The sequence below is a fragment of the Piliocolobus tephrosceles genome, chromosome 8, assembly GCF_002776525.5.
Source record: "Piliocolobus tephrosceles isolate RC106 chromosome 8, ASM277652v3, whole genome shotgun sequence".
Taxonomy (NCBI): Eukaryota; Metazoa; Chordata; class Mammalia; order Primates; family Cercopithecidae; genus Piliocolobus; species Piliocolobus tephrosceles.
Window position 1 is genome coordinate 97,130,112 of NC_045441.1, and position 23,410 is coordinate 97,153,521.

A 23,410-nucleotide genomic window follows, 5' to 3' on the forward strand; every position below is an offset into this window, starting at 1 on the left:
TCACATCTCTGGAACAGGATTGCTCACATTATATAACTTGATGAGAATTTGCCAAAACTCCAAATGATGCTTCTATCAGGCAGTGTAAATTGCCATTCTGGATCTCTATTACAAGAAGTTGTATTTGGCTACAATCCAACGAAATGTATCAAAATGCAATTTCCAAGGCATTCAGAACTGTACCCTTCATTTGATTCTGTGCATGCCCACATAGGAGCTGAAAAGGTATTCATTAAGTTTCTATAACCAAGTGAAATAACTCAGGACCCACTTCAATAAATCCTTGATAACTCATACACACCCTCCTTGCCAATAACCCCCTCAAGCATCCAGTTCTGTTCTGATGAGGAGTAATCCTTGATCCCAGCAATATTGAAAGGCACAGAACACCTAAATTTCAGGCACAGAAAATTGTGATTTGATGCTTGACATATTAGAAACAAAAAATCCCTGTCCCCATGGAGGATGTGCATACAGACCAGGCTAGCCTTTGAGAGCTAAGGAACCTGGGAGAATCATTGGCATCCAGTGAGACAAGAAAGAAGAGATGCAGAGAGAAAAGAGTAGGGGACAGTTAAAATAGCAGCTGTAGAAAAAGTAAGCTTGTGATCAATGTTGGGATGGATGCTATGGGAAAAACAGAAGAGAGAATAGTTATATTGTCAGAGAGTGGGAGCAAGTGCCATCGGCACATACCTCAGCGACCCCTGGGACCACCTGTGTGTGCTCATTGGCACAGTTGGTACAGCTCTGCCCTCTGAAGTGCCCCATCACCGCCCTACAGCACCATAGGAGGAAGCTGCATTGTCTCCCTGTGGCCCATGCCCTCCACACCTGCATCTGTAGCTGTAGCTGCACAGAGGGCAGAGTACACACTTCATAATTATAAGGGAGAACCAAATCATATCAAGATGAAGTGGCATATAGTTTTTCTCTGTTGAAGAAGGCATGGAAGTATATAGTACATGTTTTAAAGGTTTCTAAGTTTAAAAACATTTAATATAGACCCTCAACAAGAAAAACGGAACAGAAACACACAAAGTCTCTGATACAGCTGGGAGACATCTGTAACTCCAAGCTATGAAAAAATGATCATGGAAAACAAATGGATGTGAGAGAACAGTGATGTCAAATACAGATGAATTCATATATTTACAAATGGTTAACCCAGCCCACGAGTATTTTGCCTCTACTTTAATACCTAGCATTTCATCCCCAGGCCGATTGGAACATCGTTTTTCCCCACGTATGATTTTCCATATCATTACATCAAATCTGCCCCTAAAATAAGAATAAATAATTGACTCTTTCTCAACTCTTTAAAGTTGTAGTTCTGTTGGAAGAACCTATTGATCTAATCTTCTGTAATCTGATCTTGCTGAGGAAACATGAAATGTAGTTTTTGACCTGAGGCTTCCTGAGTGTTTCCCCTCAGGTGTCAGCCTCAAGTTTTCCATTTTAATTTAATTATTTTGCACCGATAAGATGCTCCTACCATTTAGTTCCCCTCTAGAGCCTTTTCTGTTTGTTTCAGAATGGTAAAAAATTAAGTTTGCATTTCCTTTTTACACAAAAGCTCTTCCACGAATTCCTTTCAAGCCAATACATTTATAATAGAACACACCAGAAAGTGCCACAAAATGTCAATAAGAGGCAATACCACTAGACTTCAATGACCACTGATTTCATCCTCCTTCTCCTATATTCTTTCCTATGGTCCTTATATATCAATGTCATGGATTATTTAATCTTCTACCTCGGGTTAACCTTTTTTTAGGTTGCAGAAGATGCTTCTGTCACTCAGGATGTAAAGTTAAAAAAAATTTAACTGCTGAACCCTTGCAGCTTCTTTAATGAGCCTGGCTGATCTTTAACCCAAAAAACTGGTAGTCCATCTGTTGAAGTGGGGTTCACCTCCTGCAAATGGTTGTCTCTCATCACAGAAGGCATTTCAACACCCAGTCTCCATCTGGTCACTGCTGCTTGCTAATCTAAAAAGAGACTCGGGGATGTGGGGGAGAGTGACATTTCCAGTTAACAGTAATTATTTCTAAAAACTCTCAGTTTTTTTTCACGTTTCCTCCCCCTTCTGACACTTCCATTTCCCCTGGAGGACTTTTAGAAAATGAGGTTATCAGTAGAATATGTAGACTATTCATAAGAAAGATATTGTCTTGCTAAACTCCCTCAGCTAGGCAACCTTGGTTTGTTTTCTGTTTGTTTGTTTTTTTACCCCTTCTACTCAATTATTGTGGGTTCCAGCCCCAATTATGTTTCTAGGTGCATCACTCATATCTGAAGCACATGTAGTGAAGCAGAGTGATCTCACCAAGCCTGCATCTGACCCACTGCCCATCCTCTCTGGCTGTTTTATCTGTCCTGATAATCAGTAAGGAGTAACACATGGAAATTCATGATGCATCTGTCAATTTTGACTAGCATGGATAAAGTTATTGGGTTCCCTACTTCACAGTCATGAACATTTTGGACCTCAGTCTTATAATAGATGAACGATTATCATCAGTGACACTGCTTTTGCTAACCTAAATCAGGAGAGCACTCTTTCTGTTGTGGTCTCTAATGCAAATGGATGAGGGAAGTTGAAGAGATTGTCTAAAATAACTTATATACAGTCCTGCCTATAAAGAAATGATTACTTTCCATCAAGGTCCTCCTTGGGCAGGTAAAGGCTACTCTGAAGCCAGGGAGAGTTTCAGGCATTGTCTGACCACCTCAACGGGCTATGCAGATCATAATGAATAGAAGTCAAGGCAAGGTTTCTCCTGTGAGGGATGGTTTCTCCTGAGCCATGCTAGAAAAAAAACTCTGAACTTCAGGTTTCAGTTCAGTGGTAATTAGTGATGAATTCTGCCAAAAAGACCTTACTTACCATGCACTATTATATTAATTAAGCCTTGAAGTACTCAATCCATAATCACCAGTGCATAATCAATGCTAAAATTTTAAACAAAAATAGCCCTTTCTATTCCACAATGGCTTTGCAAATCTGAGCACTGTAACAACTAAAGGAGAAGTTGTAAGAAATGTGTCCTTAGATTAAAGCTCAGGAAGTCTATAACCATGAAAATCCCAAGGTGCTAAAAATACACTGACACTTAGGGATGAGTGTTGGTTGCCTGACTTTGCAGATCTGAGTTACGAAAGCTGGAGCCCAATTTAGAAGAGTCTGCCTCTTAGAAGTCTTATGGGGCCATGAATGTTTGTCTTTGAACACACAACCACACATCTAGTGGATGTTGGAGAAAAATCACTACATTTTCAAATATCATCTGAAAGGTATGTCAGAATAAAACGTTTTCCACAAGGTGGCCATCCACTACACAGGGCAGATGTTTGCCATTGTTTTCTTTATCACAAAGACGTTAGAAGGAGGTACTTGCCCAGACATGGGTTCAAAGCTTGATTCTTTCATTTATTATTTTTATTATCTTAAGTTTCAGATGATGAATAAAGAATCAGATGTTAATGGAAGCGAGGAATGTAGATTGATAAAGAATAGCAAAAGTGTGTATGATGGGCAGAATAATAGTCCCCGAAGATGTCCACAGTCTATTCTTCAGAACCTGTGAATATGTTAGCTTACATGGCAAAAGCAATTTTGCACGTGAGATTAAAGTGAGGACCTTAAGATGAGGAAATGTATTACCCTAGGTTATACAAGTGGGCTCAATCTATTATCATGGGTTCTTAAAATCAGAGAACCTTTCCTGTTGGAGTTCCCAGCCAGAGAGAGATGTGACTGTGGAAGAATGGTCAGAGAGTTGCAACATTACTGGTTTTGAAGATGGAGGAAATTGGCCACAAGTCAAGGAATTAACATGGCCTTTACAAGCTAGAAGAGTGAAAAAAAAAAAACAGATTTTCCCCTAGAGCCTCCAAAAAGTAATACAACCTGTCAACACCTTGCTTTTAGCCCTGTGAGGTCCGTCAGACATCTGACCTCCAGAACTGTAAGATAATACATTTGTGTTATCTTAAGCAACTAAGTATGTGGTAATTTGTTATGGCAGCAATAGAAAACTAATGAAGTGGGTATTCCATATGGAAGGAATGGAGAACCCAAAGTTGGAGACAATTCAACCACTCAATTCAGCAAATATTTACTTGGTGTGAGGTCCTTTTCTACAAAGGTGAGAAGATGCTGCTGATTTGGGCCTCTGTAAAAAAAACTCCAAAAGGTAAAATATAGCAAGTCCCTCAAGAAGTAAATATACTTTGGAGAAGGATTACCTCTGTTTAGGTCATAAAACTTAATGCTTAATGGCTTTTTTCCACTTAATATTTTATGCTGACTTTGAAGGAATAGAAGATTTCCAGGCAGATATGGGTGGAAGGAGGGTATTCTGGCTGGAGATATACAAAGACCCTGGGTTCAGGTCAAGGAAGAAAATAGCCTTTTGGGTCTGGTTGGGCAGGAAATGAGTTCAGTGGTTCCCAAATGCTGGTCCATAATGAAATCCTCACCAATGTTTTCCTAGAAATGAGAAAAAAAAAAAAAAAAAAAAAAAAAACAGAACAATGTAGTGAGTCTTTTAACAAAGCTAGGTTCTTTTCGTTTAAATTACTTTCTTTTATCCTGAGATTATGCTCTTTTCCACTTTTTTAGTATAAAAGGTACCTTTATTTAACAAAGTGAGGGCGTGATACTTTTTACTGCTGCTGCTCTTGCTGTTGTTATGAAAACATTCTTACGTCACAGAATAAAAAGTTGCCAACCCTATGTTGGTTTTCTTTGTGTGGGTGTGATGGGATGGAGAGAGTTCCTGATGCATGAAATGCAGAAGTCTGGAAGGCAGAGTGTTATAGGAATGGGGGAAATCAACGGAAATAATGAGATCCCGCTGGAGAGTGAGTGGGGAGAGACTTAATGCAATGTTTACTGACATACTAGGAGGTTGGGCCTTAATCTCTCAACGGTAGAAAGTTAATGAATATACTTGAAAATTCATTCAGTGATGTGCTTTAGGCATTGTGCAAGATACAGTGAAATTATATGCCGTGATATGAGAAAGAGATTGTAACCCACCTTATTCAGCTAAAATCCATGCAGAAAAGTAATAAAAAAAACTATAGTGTTGAGCATGAGATATGGTATTGAAAGTATGGTTGGCAGGGGGACAGAAAGGTCTAGAGCAACAGTTCTCAACCAAAGCTGATTTTGCCCCCCAGGTTACAGGGACATTTGGCAATGGCTGAAAATATTTTTGACTGTCATAACTAGGGATGGGGTGCTCCCAGCATCTAGTGGGTAGAGGCCATCCTGTAATGCACAGGACGGTCCCCCACAACAAAGAATTATCTGGCCCCAAATGTCAATAGTGCCAAGGTTGAAGAACACTGGTCTGCAGAAAGTTAATTTCAATATAATAAAGTAACAGGAAACTGCTGTGCTTTCTGGGGTAGCAAATTGTAATATCAATATAATGTTTGAGGAAGGAAAGAAATGAGCATTTATTGACAACTTTCTATATGTCAGGCATTCTCACATATAGTAAGTCATATTTAACCATCACAGTGTCCCTGAGAGTTAGTTATTATATCCCTCTTTCAGGTGGGGAAACTGAGGCTAGGGAAGTTTGTGATAGGCCTGCAGTCAGTCAATGGCCAACACCAGATTTGAACCTAGCCCTCTTCAATTTAATCACTCACCAAGGCCAGTCAGTTATCGATTATTCTACTTCTGTCCATCCCCACTTCCACTATCTTAGCTCAAAGCCATTACTATCTGTTGCCTGGGTTACTGAATGCAATGAACTCTACCAGCTTTTTTTCTCATGGTTTCTCCCAGTTGTAGTTAGAGCTTTCTAAAGAGTACTTCTGACTTTTTATCATTTTTCTGCTTAAAACCCAGATTCCAGAAGCAGTATGACAGTTCCTCTACTTCATTATGCTTGTGCTTATTTTCCACATACACATCCTCCCCGTGACCCACACACACACACACACACACACACACACACACACACACACACTCTGGTGGCTAACTCCTTCAGTTCCAAAGGGATAGCTTCTCTGATCTCCGAGGCTGAATGAGGTGTCCTTCCCATGGCTCCCATGGCACCCAGGAATATCCCATCATTGCCTTTACCACCCATTGCATTAGTGGCTCACTGACTTGTCTATCTCTTCCACTAAAATGTAAATAACTTGGGGTCAAGGACAGTGTGATTCCAGTCTACATCTTCAACGCTAGGCACAGAGTAGGCACCAAATGACACATGTTGAGTAAGTGACTCCGGCCATCATTGTATCTGAACAATGAGTTGGATTCTGTATTCCCCAGACACAGGAGAGCCAGATAAAAGTCCATTTTCTCCCCCTAGGTACAAGGTGATGAGGCTCTCAAGTAAGGTTTTGAAGGAAGGAAAGGAAAGCTGTGAAATAGGCTGCAGAAACAAGTCTCTATGGGACTTGTTGACAGATTGGCAATGTGGGAGGATGGAGCAAGATTCCTGGAAAGGATTCTTAAGTGATTAAGTGTACAGCAGCAGGATGCAAAAGTTGCTATAAATGATAATATAGAAACATGCTTCTGTACTGCAAATTCTCAGTAAATGTTGAATGAATAAACTTGAATGATTTTTTCTCTAAATTTGAGAGTCATCTAAATAAAGTCCAGATGATATTTGAAACTCTAAGAATTAATGGGATCCCCTAGGGCCAAAGCCTAGCAAGGAAGAGAAAAGAGCCCAGGACCAAGCCCAGGGAAGCCCTAACAATGATAGGTCATTAAAGGAGGAGGACCCTGGGAAGGGGGTGATAAAGCAGATGTGGAAGCATAGGAGGAAAACCCTTAAAGTGAGAGCATGCTGTGAGAGCCAGGAGAGGAGGGTATTTGAAACAAGAAGTGGGTATCTCAGTGAAGTGCTGCTGAGAGGCCAAGTAAGATAAAGGCAGAGAAGAGCTTGTTTCACAGCGTCCTTCCTGGCAAGCAGAAGAACCGGGAGTGTCACCAGGCACTGAGAGAAGCAGAAGTGACCGCCAAAATGAGGTGTGGCTTGGGTTTTTGAGGCCCCAGTTCCAGGACCTAGTCCTAAAAATTGTTTCCTGGCCCATGAAAGCCTGACCCTAAAAGTGTTTCCATTCCTTATTTAACTTTGACTTTGTTTCCCTACGCAAGATAAAGCAATATAACTGGTGAAGACCCCTGCACTTGTCTCAGTGGTCTTAAGGATCCAGTGAATGGTTTATTTATCATCCTTCAGGGATGGGCCAGTAAGGAGTTCTTTCATCTTCTGATAAATGTAAATAGGTGTGGGGACTGCTATCCAAAAACCTGAGACTTTGTCACAGACCAGGGCTGCTTTTTGAGACTTCCTAAATTAGTCCTACAGAGAATATGCTCTGATACCCAATTCTATTGCTCTACCTTCCCCAAAGTGGGATCTTGGTCAAGAGACCATGAATAGACTAGTCATGGTCCTCAATAAGGCGTCACTGAGATGGGGTGTCTCTTCTCAGACACACCCATCGCAGGTGAGAAGTTGCTAAAACCACCCAGTGCATTGGAGGAGAGAAAGGACAATTAATGTTGCTCCCTTTTTCATCTACTTTGCCCAGTGCAAGGGCCCTTTAAGAATACCTGGTATTCATTTGTCCCAGCAATCCCATTACTGAGTATATACCCAAAGGATTATAAATCATTCTGCTATAAAGACACATGCACATGTATGTTTACTGCAGCACTATTTACAATAGCAAAGACTTGGAACTAACCCAAATGCCCATCAGTGATAGACTGGATAAAGAAAATGTGGCACATAACACCATGGAATACTAGGCAGCCATAAAAAGAATGAGTTCATGTCCTTTGCAGGGACGTGGATGAAGCTGGAAACTATCATCCTCAGCAAACTAACACAGGAACACAAAAACCAAACACCACATGTTCTCACTCATAAGTGGGAGTTGAATAATGAGAACACATGGACACAGGGAGGGGAACATCACACACTGGGGCCTGTCGGGGGGTGAGGGGCCCAAGGGGAGGGAGAGCATTAGGATAAATACCTAATGCATGCGGGGCTTAAAACCTAGATGACAGGTTGATAGGTGCAGCAAACCACCATGGCACATGTATACCTATGTAACAAACCTGCACGTTCTGCACATGTATCCCAGAACTTAAAGTAAAATTAAAAAAAAAAAAAACAAACCTGGTATTAGGAGTTTGCAATTCATTCAGCCCATAAAAGTGAATGCCTGATTTTAATTCTTCTAACTAACCAAGGTGCTATTCAGAGTAAATGGAAATCAGTATAATATATTCCAAATGCTTACGGTCATAAAACCTCACTAATAACTGGATTTTCAGTCCATTTCAGTAATTATTCCAGTGAATTTTAAGATTCAATTTTTAGTAAATGAAAATAACTCCAATAGTACACTCATATTCTTAGGTTTTGGGGAAAAATTTGTATGGCCCCATAGCCATCTCAGAATATAAGCTAACCACTAGCACATGACACTTTGTGTAACAAGTCATGATTAGGCAAACACCCACATGATTATAATTTGCCTTCACAAAGATAAAAATTTGAAACAGTATGGGTTAGATGCATTTTCATGAGACATCTGTTGTCCTCTCCCTTAGAAATGTAACATTTTCTTCTCCCATTAATCCTGAACCTTGAAGTCATTTCTCTTTCCGTTCTTTCTGGGGCAACCAGGACTTTTCATTGAGCAATGATGGTGAGTGTAGCTTAGCATCAGCGAAGAGATGTCTTCAGTAAGACAGAAAAAGTCCGTCCCATAGGTCAGTTCCTCTCCACTCAGCCCTTCATAGTGCATCTCTATATATCTGTCTGCAAAGATGTTTTTTTAAGAAAAGGGCATGCATTTTTATATGGTAAGTAGAAAATGATTTGGGGAAAAGGGGAAGGTACAATTGTAGAATTCTTCAAAATCACAAGTCCTTTCCCTGCCCCTCACTAGAAACTGAGCTGTTATGAAGCTGATCCCAGAGAAACAAAGAAGTTATCTTTTAGCCTTTTGGAAAAGTATCTGGTTTAATTAAGAACAATGTCATTTGAGTCTCAAATTTAGGATTTCTGGATTAAACGCATTAGATAAAACCTGACAGTTTTTTCGTAAGGATTTATGCCAAATTGGAGACTTACACATCTCATCTTGAATTTAAAGCTTTGTGTCTTTTTCCCTCCTAATATGCTCTCAGATCATTTTTGCCTTTGAATGTTGTCCAATTTCTTATTTGGTTTGATTAGGGCCAACTGACTAACAAGAAAATCGTTTCCACTTACATTATTCCTATAAAAGACATGATTCTCTACAATCACTACCTTAGTATCCTCGTATTTCTCTAGCTTTGTTATATGTCACTGAAGACAGAAAGGCCAAATATCAAAATAGACCTCATCACATGGCATCAGCCCAGCACGGCTTCCTGGTTGTTTCACCTCTGAATAGGCTATTCTGGACCTCCTCTCTAATGTCCACCCCTGCCAATTTCCATCTCCCAAAATCATTCCCAGGTGCCTGCACTCATCTAGTACTGGCCTTTGGGAAATATCCAAATTTGTTACCAGGCAGATTATCTGCATCTTTGCCCTGTTTGCTTGAATTACAGTATAAAGAAGGGCTCTGATGCCACAGGGCAGTGTGAAGAAGGGCTCTGATCCCTATGGGCTTTCCTCAAGGTGAGTTCATTTTGACTGGCTCCATTAGAGCACTGTGCGATCTAACACCTCCTCTTCAATTGCTATGTGCAACCCCTTGCGATGCTCCTGTGCTGAATGTGAAAGCAGGAACCTAGTATAGCCATTTGCATCCTTCGAACCACCAACTCCTTTCTACCATCCTTCAAAGGCTCCCATAATTGGAGCTCGCTGCTTTAGCAAATCTATTTGAAAAGCTGAAGAGCAAAAAAACTGTTCCATCAGTCTTTGTGGGCCAGCATCCTGCCTCCACCAAGCCTGCTTTCCAAATGGAGCATTGCAAACTGAAACGTGCACTACAGCCAAGCACCTCTCTCTTCTGCAAAGGATAGAGATGCATTTTCCCTTTCTATCTCTGCTTTTGTGAATATGTCCAGACACTAAAATTTAAAGAATTGTTGGCTGCCTATGAGCTCACTGTGAACTAAAGATTTTGCAAAGAATAGTTGCCAAAAAAATGGAGGAAATTTTGGCCTGGTATCAGCAAACTAAATTTTTGTCTCAGAATCTCATTCTGAACTATTGAGCCATGCTAATGTAATGACATAAATATTTTAACTAACTTTCTGACAAGACTGTATTTAGAGGATCTTTAATGGATGCATACTGTTTGTACTCTGACTTTGAAAGAAATATCCCAGGGAAACAACCAGAGAATTTGATTTAACACCTCACTTGTAGTTTGTATTTAATCGTATATTCTAGTGGAAATACACGAATCCACAGCAATATATTTAATCTAGCACCTTCGGATCCATTAAACTAATTTATCTTTAAAATTCTCTTGATGTGTAGCCAAGACTCCTTGCCAGCTATTTATTAACCACACATTGTGTGGTGAAGGTTCATAAAGCACTAGATAACAAATGTAACTTTGTGGAGGGAAAAGACAAAAAGACAATCAAAAGAAAGTCAGGTAATGAAACTAATACTTGATATGAAAACTGCTCTCTCAAGGAAGGAGTCCCTCATTGTAATATGAGTGACAATGTTTCATTCATTGTAGTACAAATTGTTACTATTGCTAATGTTCTTAATATAGCACATTGAATTAAAGAGTCACTGTAGCTGTAGAAAATCCTATAGAGAGCTCACTACTTTCAATAAATTTGGGGATCCTCCCAAGGCTGCGTAACTGAGCTAGGAGAGTTCTTCCTTTGTCACTGGAGACCTGGGTCCAAATCCTGGAGACCTGGGCTCAAATGGCCTGCTGTGAGAAAGTTACATGACCTTGAACATTACTCCGAGTCAGTTTTCTCTTCTGTAAAATGAGAATAATCATCTGAGCCTACCATTCACTTTTGTTAATGGGATTTAGGAGAAAATATAAGGTTTCTGGCACAAATGTTAACAAACTCTTAAGAAATAGTAGCTCAAAATATGTATAATCTACACTAATTAATCATCCTACCTCTAAGTGGAATTTATTCATCTGTCAGTGTAGATAGTTGCATTGGTTACTTCAAAACACTCAAGGGGTAGAGTGTAGTTCTTTTTCAGTAGAGCAGTGTATTCCAGGGGTTGAAATCTGGGCTTGGGACCGTGAGAATTATAGCATATGAGTAATCAATAGTGATGTAGTCCAGGGTGATCCTTGAGGTTGCAGTTAGTTAATATGAAAGCAGTTTTAATATAAAATTTTAACATAAAAACAGCTTTCGTGCCTGTGTATCCTATATAAGTCATGGTTGCTGATGATGGCAGAGGCAGACTGGGTTCTCCAACTGTCCAGAGGGCCATGTTTCTGCACCCTATTCTCAGGTTTAGAAAACTTCCAGACAGCACATAAACCCACCACTTCATGGCCCTTTCTCATAGCAAAAGGCACAAAACATAGGAGAATGAAATAGAGATGTATACTCTTCCAAGTTTCAGGGACCAGAGAAGCTTTCAGAAGGAATATTTTGGCCATTCCTACCTCAGTTTTTGTTCATGTCAAATGTGTCTAGTGAAAAGTAATATGATGACCAGTTATAGTTTCAAATTTTTAGAAAATAAAAATCTTTTCATTTGCTCTCACAGTAAATATCAGCAAGCACAAGTTAGATCCCAGCTATTCTAAGTCTGGGAAAAAGTGGTATAATAGAACATGATTTTTCCGACACGCATCTAGGCAAATATGACAATATGCACAGTTAATTAATATAAAAGCTGGATACATTTTTAAAGTGTTATTTTATCCTCATCCGTATTTTTGTCTTACGTTTAAACAAAATATGAAGCAAAATGTCTGAAACCAAAATTCTTTAACCATGAAATTTTCTTTCAGATAATGAATGCAGTTTTCCTCTCTGTCTTGATTTCTTGTTTTATTTTAAACATGTGTTCTCCAGTTGCATGTGTGTACACAAGCACATAAATAGTTCTGTATTCAATAAAATGAAAGTAAGAGAAGAAAATCAACAAATGGAGAGTTCAAGTAAACAGCAATCCATATACATCCTAAACTGTTTTTTTTAATTTGGGATTTTAACAATTAAATGGGATAAAGTTACAGTATTTCACCTGTAACATTTTTCTGGAGAAAAATATATTCTTTAAATGCACCACTAAGAATCCCTGTCAAGGAGGGCTATAGCTTGGCCAACCTTGAATTTGTTAGCCAGCCCAGGTGAGTGTCAGGAATGAGGTGCCTACCTCCTCCCCTTTCTGTATCTTTCTATGAAAGAGACACAAAACAGTGGTCCTTGATCAATCAGGGCACAAATACTAACAGCCAACTATGAACCAGCCTAGGGAAGATTTGAGGCAACTGCCATTGTTCCTGCTTCAAGGACCCTTCAGCCTGGCTTCCTGCACAAAACAATAGGACCACAGCTTGGCACATGTGTTTTAAATGTGTTTTGGTTGAAATGTGTAGCCCTTTAGGGTTTCTTTGGGCAGAATTTCAGTCAGGAAATATTTGGGAGAAATGGACATTACTTCAACTTTGAAGAATCCAGTAGTTGGACTTGTGGAGAAAAGGGACCTCTACAGGTTGAGATGGGAATTTCAAAACTTGAACAGGAAATAAAGAAGGAATCTGGTACGCTGGCAGAGAAAGGAGTAAATAGCAAATATGACTTTAAAAGCAATGGGAAAGTCCACACTTGGTGCAGTAACCAGGAGGGCTGCTGAAGACTCCAGATCAGGATAGAGACTAAGAGACTAATAGCACATACCTTCTAGTCTTTAATTCTCTCTCTCTGTCTCCATATACATACATTCGTATATTTATGTTCTCACGACAATCTGAGAATATATATATGTGTGTGTGTGTATATTAATGTGTGTGTGTGTGTGTGTGTGTATATATATATATATATATACATCAGAGCTAGGCACATGGTAAACACTGATTAGGTCAAATAATTGTAATTCATTGAAATAGCGCTAGAAGAGTCAGTAGCATATTATTTTTTTGAGCTATGCTCCTTTTGGCACATGCCCTTAACCCGGCGCGCGCACGCGCACACACACACACACACACACTTATGTATACACTACAATATAATTTGCTGCGCACTTCTTCTACCCAAATATGTGTTGGATTGGTAGGGACCCACAAGGGACATTTCTATCAAGATTTTGCTTTTATAATTGGCAGATAACAGGGAGGAAGAGATGAGATTAGAGAACAAAAATTATAACAACTTTGAGTAACCTTCTGAAGATGTCCATTACATGATGAGGAACCTTTTGCTTAACATCTGTGTTCCTGTATCTGTCTGGGGACCTTGATTATTTATAATCCAACTTATGATGTTGGGTGGGCACTGGGGATACACTGATGAGTGACAGGGCCCCTGTGCTCCTGAAGCTTATAGAAGGAGGACAGAGATGCTAACCAATAAATACGATATGCTAGCTGTAATATCATAGAACTGTAAAAGGTACAGCAGAGGCCAAAGGGAAGGGGCAATTGTATTAGTCAAGGCTCTCTAGAGGAACAGAGCCAATAGGATGTGTGTACAGAGGGAGACTGATTTATTTTAAGGAATTGGCTCACACAATTACAGAGGCTGAAAAATCCAAATCTGCAGGATGAGCCAGCAGACAAGAGACCTAGAAAAGAGCCCGTGTTGCAGATTGAACCTAAAAGTGGCCTGCTGCAGAAACTCTTTTTGCTCAGAGAAGGTCAGTCTTTGTTCTACTAAGGCTTTCAAAAAATTGGATGATGCTCACCCACATTAGGGATTTGCTTTACTCAAAGTCCACCAATTTAAATAATAATCTCATCCAAGAACACTGTCACAGAAACATCCAGAATAATGCCTAACCAAATACCTGGGCACCATGGCCCAACTAGGTAGACACATAAAGTTAACCATCACAGCAGTCATTTTTGTCCTGGGGAGAGGAATAGAGTGAGATGGGGCTGTCAGGTGGTGGAATGATTGGAGGAAATGACAGTTCGAGGGTGAGGAGGAGACTGCAGGCAAGGTGGGAAAGGACACTCTGTCCAAAGGCAACCGTTATATCACGAGTCATCAGAAAAACCACAGAATGCATGAGAGGAAAAAGGTGGAAAAGAAGCTGGAAATGTAATCATTGGCCAGAAAATGAAGAGCCTTGATTGCACCACAAAGGGGTTTTGGACTTTCTCCCAAAAGCCATGATGAGTCACTGGAGTTTTCAGCAGCAGAGTATCCCAGTCAATTGTGCATGTTAGGAAGGTCACCCTGACCTCTGTTCTTCCCAACAGCATAAGATTACCAGCTCCATTGAAACCTATGAAAATGATTTGCATTTCTTAGAGAAAATATAGACTAGGGGAACATAGCATCATTTTTATGATTTTAAACAGTGAGAAATTATTCTAGATTTTCCTTTAAAGTTATTTGTGTAAGAAGTTATACTTGTCCTTGATACTTCTTTTTTTTTCAGCCACACACTTCATAAAGAATGAAATCCCTTCAAACAATCTTCTTATCTTCCAAACAGTATGAAAGCCTCTCAAAATTTTCCAGAGCTCTCCTTGCTCTCTCTCTCTCACCAGGTTATATTTAGCTCAGCTATAGACCTTGACCTTTTCAATAGACTGCACGACACAATGCGCTAATTGGAACATTTCTTAATAGACTTGAATGAGGTTCATGGTCCCAAACTCATCCTTGTACACACACACACACACACACACACACACACACACACCACACACACTTCATGTTTGGGAGCATTTTATAAAAAAACAACTATTAAGTTGATTCAGGGGAAGGTAGATATTTTATAATTATGCTAACAAAATGGGTTTTAAATAGGTTTTATTTCTTTGAGCTTAGGGAAAAGAATAGATTTGCATTTCTTCCTTTCTTAGGAAATTTTTCTGTTTGAATAATGTTGGCATGTTTCCAGTTGCTGTAAATCTTACCTTGAATAGCTCTCCCTGGGTTCTCTTTCTCTAGTATGGCTTGGTTTGCAGGCAGGATCTGTATGCAAAGACTGACCTGCAGAGGTGTAGAGTGCGATGTTCTTCTTAGGAACATGAACTCTTCCCTTTTTTTCTGCCCTTCCACCCCTTCCTTGGCTGCCTCTGCTTCTATGGATTGACTTTGAGGTCTCTATCATGTTATCAAGGTATTTTGAACGCAGAATAGTTTATTCACAAATGCCTTCACTATATTATTTATTATAGCATTAATAGTAATAATAGTTACAGTGCCAATGACAGAGTGGAAAACCAGGCATGCTCCCTTGGCCCTCGGCAACAACCACTCAAAAAGATTAGCCTAAATCTGGCCATTCTACTTAAATTAAAGGTATTGATGATTCTTAGAAATAAGAATAGAAGAAAACTAAATAATTATGGAAATGCTAGATAGTTCTCCCAGGGAGAAGCACGAGAACAGAGGGAAAGACATCTTTTGAAGCGTAGTCTACAAGAGGAGATTCTTGTTTTTCAGCAACTTGGCCAGCTGGTCATTTACTTGTTTCATGGTGTGCTCTGCTTATCAGCCATCCTCTTCTCTCTAAAACTCTCAGTGTTGTGGCCTACTGCCTCCAGCCTGCTTCTGTGGAGGACTACCTCAAACCTTGTTGGCCCTTGTTCAGAGAAGTGGCCTGGCTGGGTTTGATTTCATACTTATAGCTACATGCCTTGGGCAAGTTTCTTAATCTCCCTGTGCCTTGATTTCCTAATCTGTAAAACCCTGCCTAGACGAGAGCCATAGGTTCTAAAAGCCACTGGGCTTAAAGGAGTCCACAGCAGCATCAAAATGCACCAGGCAGCAATCAAGTGAGCAAGGCATGAGCCACATAACCAAGATGTGCAGAAATAAACACTGGTAGCAAGACCAAGGCCTAGTGACTGGGTTTAGAGGTGTCAGCACCATGGACAGCACAACGCGGGCGGGTATGTAGCCTTTCTAATAATGAAGGGTTCACTTCCTGACTTATTACTATAGCCATTTCCTCCTAATTAATTAGAGCTCAGTGGATTTGCAAGGAGACTAGAGTATCACCCTGTTCATGACTGGGCTATTTGACACCTTCTAATGTGCAGAGACATTGCGAGGGTCCTGTGAGAAGGATTTAGGTTTCCTAGGGGTGGGGTAAAAATGGGAAGGCATCTCTTGCTCCCCTCAGAATAATCATCTTTGGGAATCAACTTTGCTTTTGAGTTAAACAATAGGGATCTGAATCAGGGTTGGAGCTTTAACAGGAATACATTCAGTTCTTGGCCATGTCTAAGATACTGCGTGTATTACCTGTAATTAATCCCTGTTGTGAAATGTGTATATATGTAAATTTTATAATGGAAATATTTTTAAGTGTAGAGGATTTTTAAGCTTGCTGATTGTAATTTACAGAATCCAGTGAAGAAAATTGCTATCTCCTAATTTTCTTGTTTTTAAATCAGGATTTCTTAAATCTGGAAATAGAAAGTAGGAATTAAGCTCATGGGTTCAGACCCTACTTCTGCCTTTTACTAGTTGTGTGACCCTACTTAACTTCTTCATGTTTCAGTTTTTACTCTTTAAGTGAGGATAGGAGTGGTACATATTTTATAGTATTACTTGAAAGACTGCATGTGCTAATATCCATAAAGCACTTCGAGTGCTGCCTCATTGATAACACGTATTATGATTATGATTATTTTTTATTATGTTTCTTTGTTGAAAGGTACTCTTTACACCTTCAACTCGGTATTACTGCAGCTTTCTACCATGTTATTTTGATCTTGAATCTAAAATAAGAATGCAGATCTGGTTTTATAGATGTTTTGCAATATCCTTGCCCAAGAGAGACAACATTTCACATTCTTAGAGTTCACACCCTTTGAATTGAAGCCAGGGTTTGGCCTTCAGATTAATAACTAGGGCAGAAGGCAGCCCACAGCAACTGTACTGTAAGGCACAAAAATATGCTCTTCTCTGCTGCTTTACCAGCATTCCATTTTAATAAAAATTTTAAAGAGTCTAACTTCCTCTACCTAAATAGAGTTAGGACCTTCTTTTGTTGCCTAACATGGGAGGAGGGAATGACTTGAACCACTTGCCACCTTTGTAATCTCTAAGCACTTTCCAGAAAAAAATTTTAACCCTAGCTCTCTTGATTGGATATGAAACTGCCTCTAGGCCCAGTAAGGTTAGGAATATGAATCTAAAATGCAAGCGGTTTAAACTCATCTAGTTCCCATTTCTCTTTTCAGTTGAACTTTTATTTTGCTGTGCCTTACCAATTTACATTACACTCCTCAGGAGCCTTAAGGCAACTTACAAATTAAAACCACAGAATATTGAGATCACTTCACAACCTACAAATAAGCAAGTCCCCTCTGTTGCCATACTAACATCCCAGCTGTTATTGACATTTCATGCTGAGAAGTAAACACTGAAACTTAATTAGTCCAGACCCAGAGGAATCCTTCTTTTGCAATAACTAGTGTCTGGCTAGACTAGAGGCTCAGGTGTTGACTGTGTGAATGTGAATTATTGCGGATTGTGAAGTCAGAGTCATTCTGATTTATCCCTTCTGTCAGTGATCACTCATGATGTCTCTGTCCCAAAGTGCTTCCCAAGCACGTGATACCACAGATTCTTCATGATATGACTTTTTCCTGGCTGATGACAATTCATCAGTAAATAATTTCTGATCTTTTGTATACTGCTTTATATTGCCCATCAATATTAAAATGGATCATCCTTGTCTCTTTTATTTTGACAAACAGCTCAATATTTTTGGTGGCAGGGCTGGTTCCTTGTGTTTGCTTGTTTTGCTTTTTTGTGGATTTTTTTCTTGGCATCCTCTTCCTAATCTCAGTTAATTCAACATTCTTGTCTTCATTTAGGAAATGGATTATAATAATATTATAATTATTTTCATTAATATTTATTTTTCTTATGACTTCTAGATGATTTACAAAGTTTATTTGCCATCAAGTTCCACATCTGGCAAGAAAATTAACTGGATTTCTAGCCAACAATCTGATTGGAAGATTCTTGGGATATACTTTGTCCCCTTCAAATAGAGTATTGTATAAACAAATACGAATAAATGTGAATTAATAAATTAGCTCATGCTATAGACTGAATGTGTGAGTCCCCAAAAAATTCATGTTGCTATCCTAATCCCTAATGTGATGGTATTAGGAGATGGGGCCTTTGGAAGGTATATTAGTCAGAATTCCCCAGAGAGGCAGAACTAATAGGATAGATTAGATAGATAGATAGATAGATAGATAGATAGATAGATAGACAGACAGACAGATGATGAGAGGGGATTTATTAGGGAAATGGGCTCATGCAATTACGAAGGCTGAGAAGTCCCACAATAGGCTGTCTGTAAGCTGGAAGCCCAGGGAAGACAGTAGTCCAAGTCCAAAAGCCTCAGAACCAGAGAAGCCAGTGGTATAACTCTCAGTCCAACCCTGAAGGCCTGAGAACACAGGGGGGCCACTAGTGAAAGTCCCAGAGTCAGAAGGCTGGAGAACCTGGAGTTCTGATGTTCAAGGGCAAGAGAAGATGGTGTCCCAGCTCCAGGAGAAAGAAAGAGAACAAATTCACCTTTCCTCTGCCTTTTAGTTCTATCCAGGCCCCCAGCTGACTGGATGGTGCCTGCTCACATTGAGGGCTCATCTTCCCTACTCAGTCCACCAACTCACATGCCAATCTCCTCTAGAAACACCCTCACAGACGCACCCAGAAATGATGCTTTCCCAGCTATCTAGGTATCCATTAAGCCAGTCAAGTTGACACTTAAAATTAACCATCACAAAAGGTTATTAGGTCATGAAGGTGGAGCCCTCATGAATGGGATTTGTACCCTTATAAAAGAGAACCGAGAGAGCATCTGTATTCATCCATTTTCACACTGTTTATAAAGACATATCCAAGACTGGGAGGAAAAAGAGGTTTAATAGACTTATAGTTCCACATGGCTGGGAAGGCCTCACAATCATGGTGGAAGGCAAGGAGGAGCAAGTCACATCTTACATGGATGGCAGCAAGCAAAGAGGGAGATTGTGCAAGAAACCCCCATTTTTAAAACCATCAGCTCTCATGAGACTCATTCACTATGATGAGAACAGTGCAGGAAAGACCCACCCCCATAATTCAATCACCTCTCATCGGGTTCCTTCTGCAACATGTGAGAATTGTGGTAGTTACAATCTAAGATGAGATTTGGGTGAGGACACAGCCAAACCATATTATTCCACACCTGGCCCTTCCCAAATCTCATGTCCTCACATTTCCAAAACCAATCATGTCTTCTCAAAAGTCTCCCAAAGTCTTAACTCATTTCAGCATTAACTTAAAAATCCACAGTCCAACATCTCGTCTGAAACAAGGCAAGGCTCCCTTCCACCTATGAGCCTGTAAAATCAAAACCAAGTTAGTTACTTCCTAGATATAGTGGGGTACGCTCATTGGGTAAATACAACCCTTCCCGATGGGAGAAATTGGCCAAAATAAAGGGGCTACAGGCCCCATGCAAGTCCAGAATCCAGCAGGGCAGTCAAATCTTAAAGCTCCAAAATGATCGCCTTTGACTCCATGTCTCACATCCAGATCACGCTGATGCAAGAGGTGGGCTCCCATGGCCTTAGGCAGATCTGCCCCTGTGACTTTTCAGGGTGTAGCCTGCTTCTGGTTGCTTTCATGGGCTGGCATTGAGTGTCTGTGGCTTTTCCAAGCTCATGGTGCAGGCTGTCAGTGAATCTACCATTCTGGGGTCTGGAGGACGTTGGCCCTCTTCTCACAGCTCCACTAGGCAGTGCCCCAGTAAGGACTCTATGGGGGAGCTCTGACCCCATATTTCCCTTCCACACTGCCCTAGCAGAGGTTCTCCATGAGGGTCCTGCCCCTGCACCGAACTCTGCCTGGGCATCCAGGCATTTCGATACATCCTCTGAAATCTAGGCAGAGGTTCCCAAACCTCAATTTTTGACTTCTGTGCACCTGCAGACTCAACACCATGTGGAAGCTACCAAGGCTTGGAGCTTTCACGCTCTGAAGCAACTGCCCAAGCTGTACCTTGGTCCCTTTTAGTCACTTACAGCTGGAGTGGCTGGGATACGGTCAAGTCACTAGACTGTATACAGCAGAGGGACCCTGGGCCCAGCCCACAAAACTATTTTTTCCTCCTAAATCTCCACTCCTGTGATGGGAGAGGCTGCTGCAAAGGTTTCTGATATGCCCTGGAGACATTTTCCCCATTGTCTTGGTGATTAACATTTGGTTCCTTGTTACTTATGCAAGTTTCTGCAGCCAGTTTGAATTTCTCCTCAGAAAATGGGATTTTCTTTAATATCACATTGCCAGACTGCAAATTTTTCAAACTTTCATGCTCTGTTTCCTTTTTAAAACTGAATGCCTTTAACGGCACCCAAGTCACCTCTTGAATGCTTTGTTGCTTAGAAATTTCTTCCACCAGATACCCTAAATCATCTTTCTCAAGGTCAAAATTCCACAAATCTCTAGGGCAGGGGCAGAATGCTCCAGTCTCTTTGCTAAAACAAAACAAGAGCCACTTTGCTCCAGTTCCCAGTGAGTTCCTCGTCTCCATCTGAGACCACTTCAGCCTGAATGTCATTGTCCATATTATTATCAACATGTTGAAAGCCATTCAACAAGTTTCTAAAGAGTTCCAAACTTTCCCATATTTTCACTGTCTTCTTCTGAGCCCTCCAAACTGTTCCAGTCTCTGCCTTCTACCCAGTTCCAAAGTTGCTTTCACATTTTCAGGTATCTTTTCAGCAACACCCCACTCTACTGGTACCAATTTACTGTGTTAGTCCTTTTTCACACTGTTGATAAAGACATACCCAAAACTGAGAAGAAAAAGAGGTTTAATGGACTTACGTTTCCACATAGCTGGGGAGGCCTCACAATCATGGCAGAAGGCAAGGAGGAGCAAGTTTCTTTGCCTGCTGTGGATAGCAGCAGGCAAAGAAAGAGATTGTGCAAGGAAACTCCCATTTTTAAAACCATCAGATCTCGTGGGACTCATTCACTATCCTGAGAACAGTACAGGAAAGACCCACCCCCATAATTCAATCATTTCCCATGGGGTTCCTCCCACAGCACATGGGAATTGTGGGAGTTACAATTCAAGATGAGATTTGGGTGGGAATACAGCCAAACCATATCAGTATCCCTGCCTATTTCACCATGGAAGAACACAGTAAGGAGACTTTAAACCAGGAAGCAGGCCCTCACCACACACCAAATCCGCCAGCACTTTGATCTTAGACTTCTCAAACTCCAGAACTATGAGAAATAACTTTCTGTGTTTATAAGTCACCCAGTCTGTGATATTCTGTTATAGTAGCCTGAACAGACAAGGACAGCTGGATAAACAGAAATATTAAATTTGCCATTAAATAGTAGCTGAATATTAAGCAAATGGAGTTGCATAAACTGATTTTTCTGCCATAGAAAATACCTAGTAACAATAGTAACAGCTACCATTTATTGGGTGCTCATTATGTGCCAGGCATTATGTTAAATATTACACATACAATATCTCATTTGATACTCTCAACAATCCTATGATGTGGCTACTATTATTGTATAAAAGAGAAAACTCAAGAATAGAGTGATCTGATCCAGTAACCCATCCTAGGTCACACACCTGACAGAATCAGGATTTTCACTTATGTTTGTTTCACTTAAAACCTATGCCCATAACACCATGTTATGGGTTCTATTAGCACTGCTTCTACTGAATGTTTGGAGGACTGAGTTAGGGTCTTAGCTTTGCTAATCATATCCGAGATGCAGTAATTCTTGATATAGTAATGTACTTTTAGAAAATCTTTCCCTGAATTATAAAATATGCCACTAGGGTAGATAAAACAGCCAGCAGAGAAACTGATGACATTCAATTCTATTTCATTCCATTCAACAAATATTTATTGAGTGCCTGTGATGTGTAAGATCTAAAGCTGGTTATTGCAAAGGATAGCACATGTTTGAATAATACTATGAATCCATCTAGATACCTCATATAATCTGATCATCTAAATAAAAGTTAAGTTTTCATATGAGAAAGAAAGGAAACAGGCAGATTTTGATGTAGAGAACTATGTTTTCCTGAATGTCTTTCTGTAGACTCTTTTGGCTGGCATGCCCATGACTGAGGCAGTTGGATGTGAGTATGCACCCAGTTTGCTTTGGAAGGCAGTGGGAAGTAGCTCAGGATGGGCCCATTGCCCTTTTGATAACAGACCACTCACTGCTGGGATCTCTGCTTCTGAAACCTGACAGCACCACTCCAGAACACCCACCTGGGCTTTCTGTGGGAAAAAAGTGTGCCGGGATTCACATGGGGTTGAGAGACTGGGGAGAGGAACACCATCTTTCTCGTAGTGCTAGAATAGAGACTCAGGTGTTGGCCATGTGAATGTGAATTACTCATGCTCACTGCTCCCATCAGCAATGACTCTCCACTAGTGATCATGAAATGTGAGCCAAAAGAAGTCAGTGATGGAATCTTGTGAATCTGGAAAGTTAAACAATTTTTTGTGGCCTGCATTGATCTGGAAAGTCATTTTGCAATGGCTTAATTTATCATCAATAGAAAGTATAATGAGTTAAAATAGTGAACCAGTAGATTTTAGAAAAGTACAAATAAGTCTTTGAAATCACCTAAGCATTCAAACATATGAGATGACAGATTTACTGAAAAATATTAAGTCCTGTGGAGATAACTTTATTCAGCTCTGTGGCTCATAGATATTTTGAAAGAAATTAAAAGCTCTCAGAAAAATCATAAATTTGAGTCTACTTCCTAATAAGAAACTTCTGTGTTTTAATAGTACATTTAAGATGCTAATGTATGAGATAAAATGTTGCTATTTATTTGAGCATTCTTCAAAAAGCTGTATTTAAGAATCAGGACTAATCTGGTCTATTAGTTAAATTGGTCAACATTTCCAAAACAGTTTTGTTCAGCAGACACAAGGGGAAATTGTGTTAAGAGAGAAGAGAAAAAGAAAAAAAAAGAAAGAGAAGAGAAGGAATTGACAGGAAATTGAGGAAGAGAAATGAAAGCTGTCTGAATGTTTAAATCCTAGGAAAATACTAATTTAAAATACAGATTACTTACGGTCTGGTACTTCAATGAAAACCATTCAACAAATGTATGCATTTCATCTTACTGGATAACAGCCTTTTTTTCTAATTTCTCAAGTTTCCCTGCACTTGCATAAGTAGCTCCACACTTTACCTTCCTATTTATCTGTCTATCTATCTATCTATCTATCTATCTATCTATCTATCTATCTATCTATC

General features: G+C 40.0%; 1 protein-coding gene across 2 annotated transcripts in view; it reads left to right on the top strand.

The window, feature by feature from the left end:
• LHFPL3 (LHFPL tetraspan subfamily member 3) overlaps positions 1-23,410 on the top strand; it is a 566,970-nt gene that overhangs the window by 202,162 nt on the left and 341,398 nt on the right. The window lies entirely within an intron of this gene.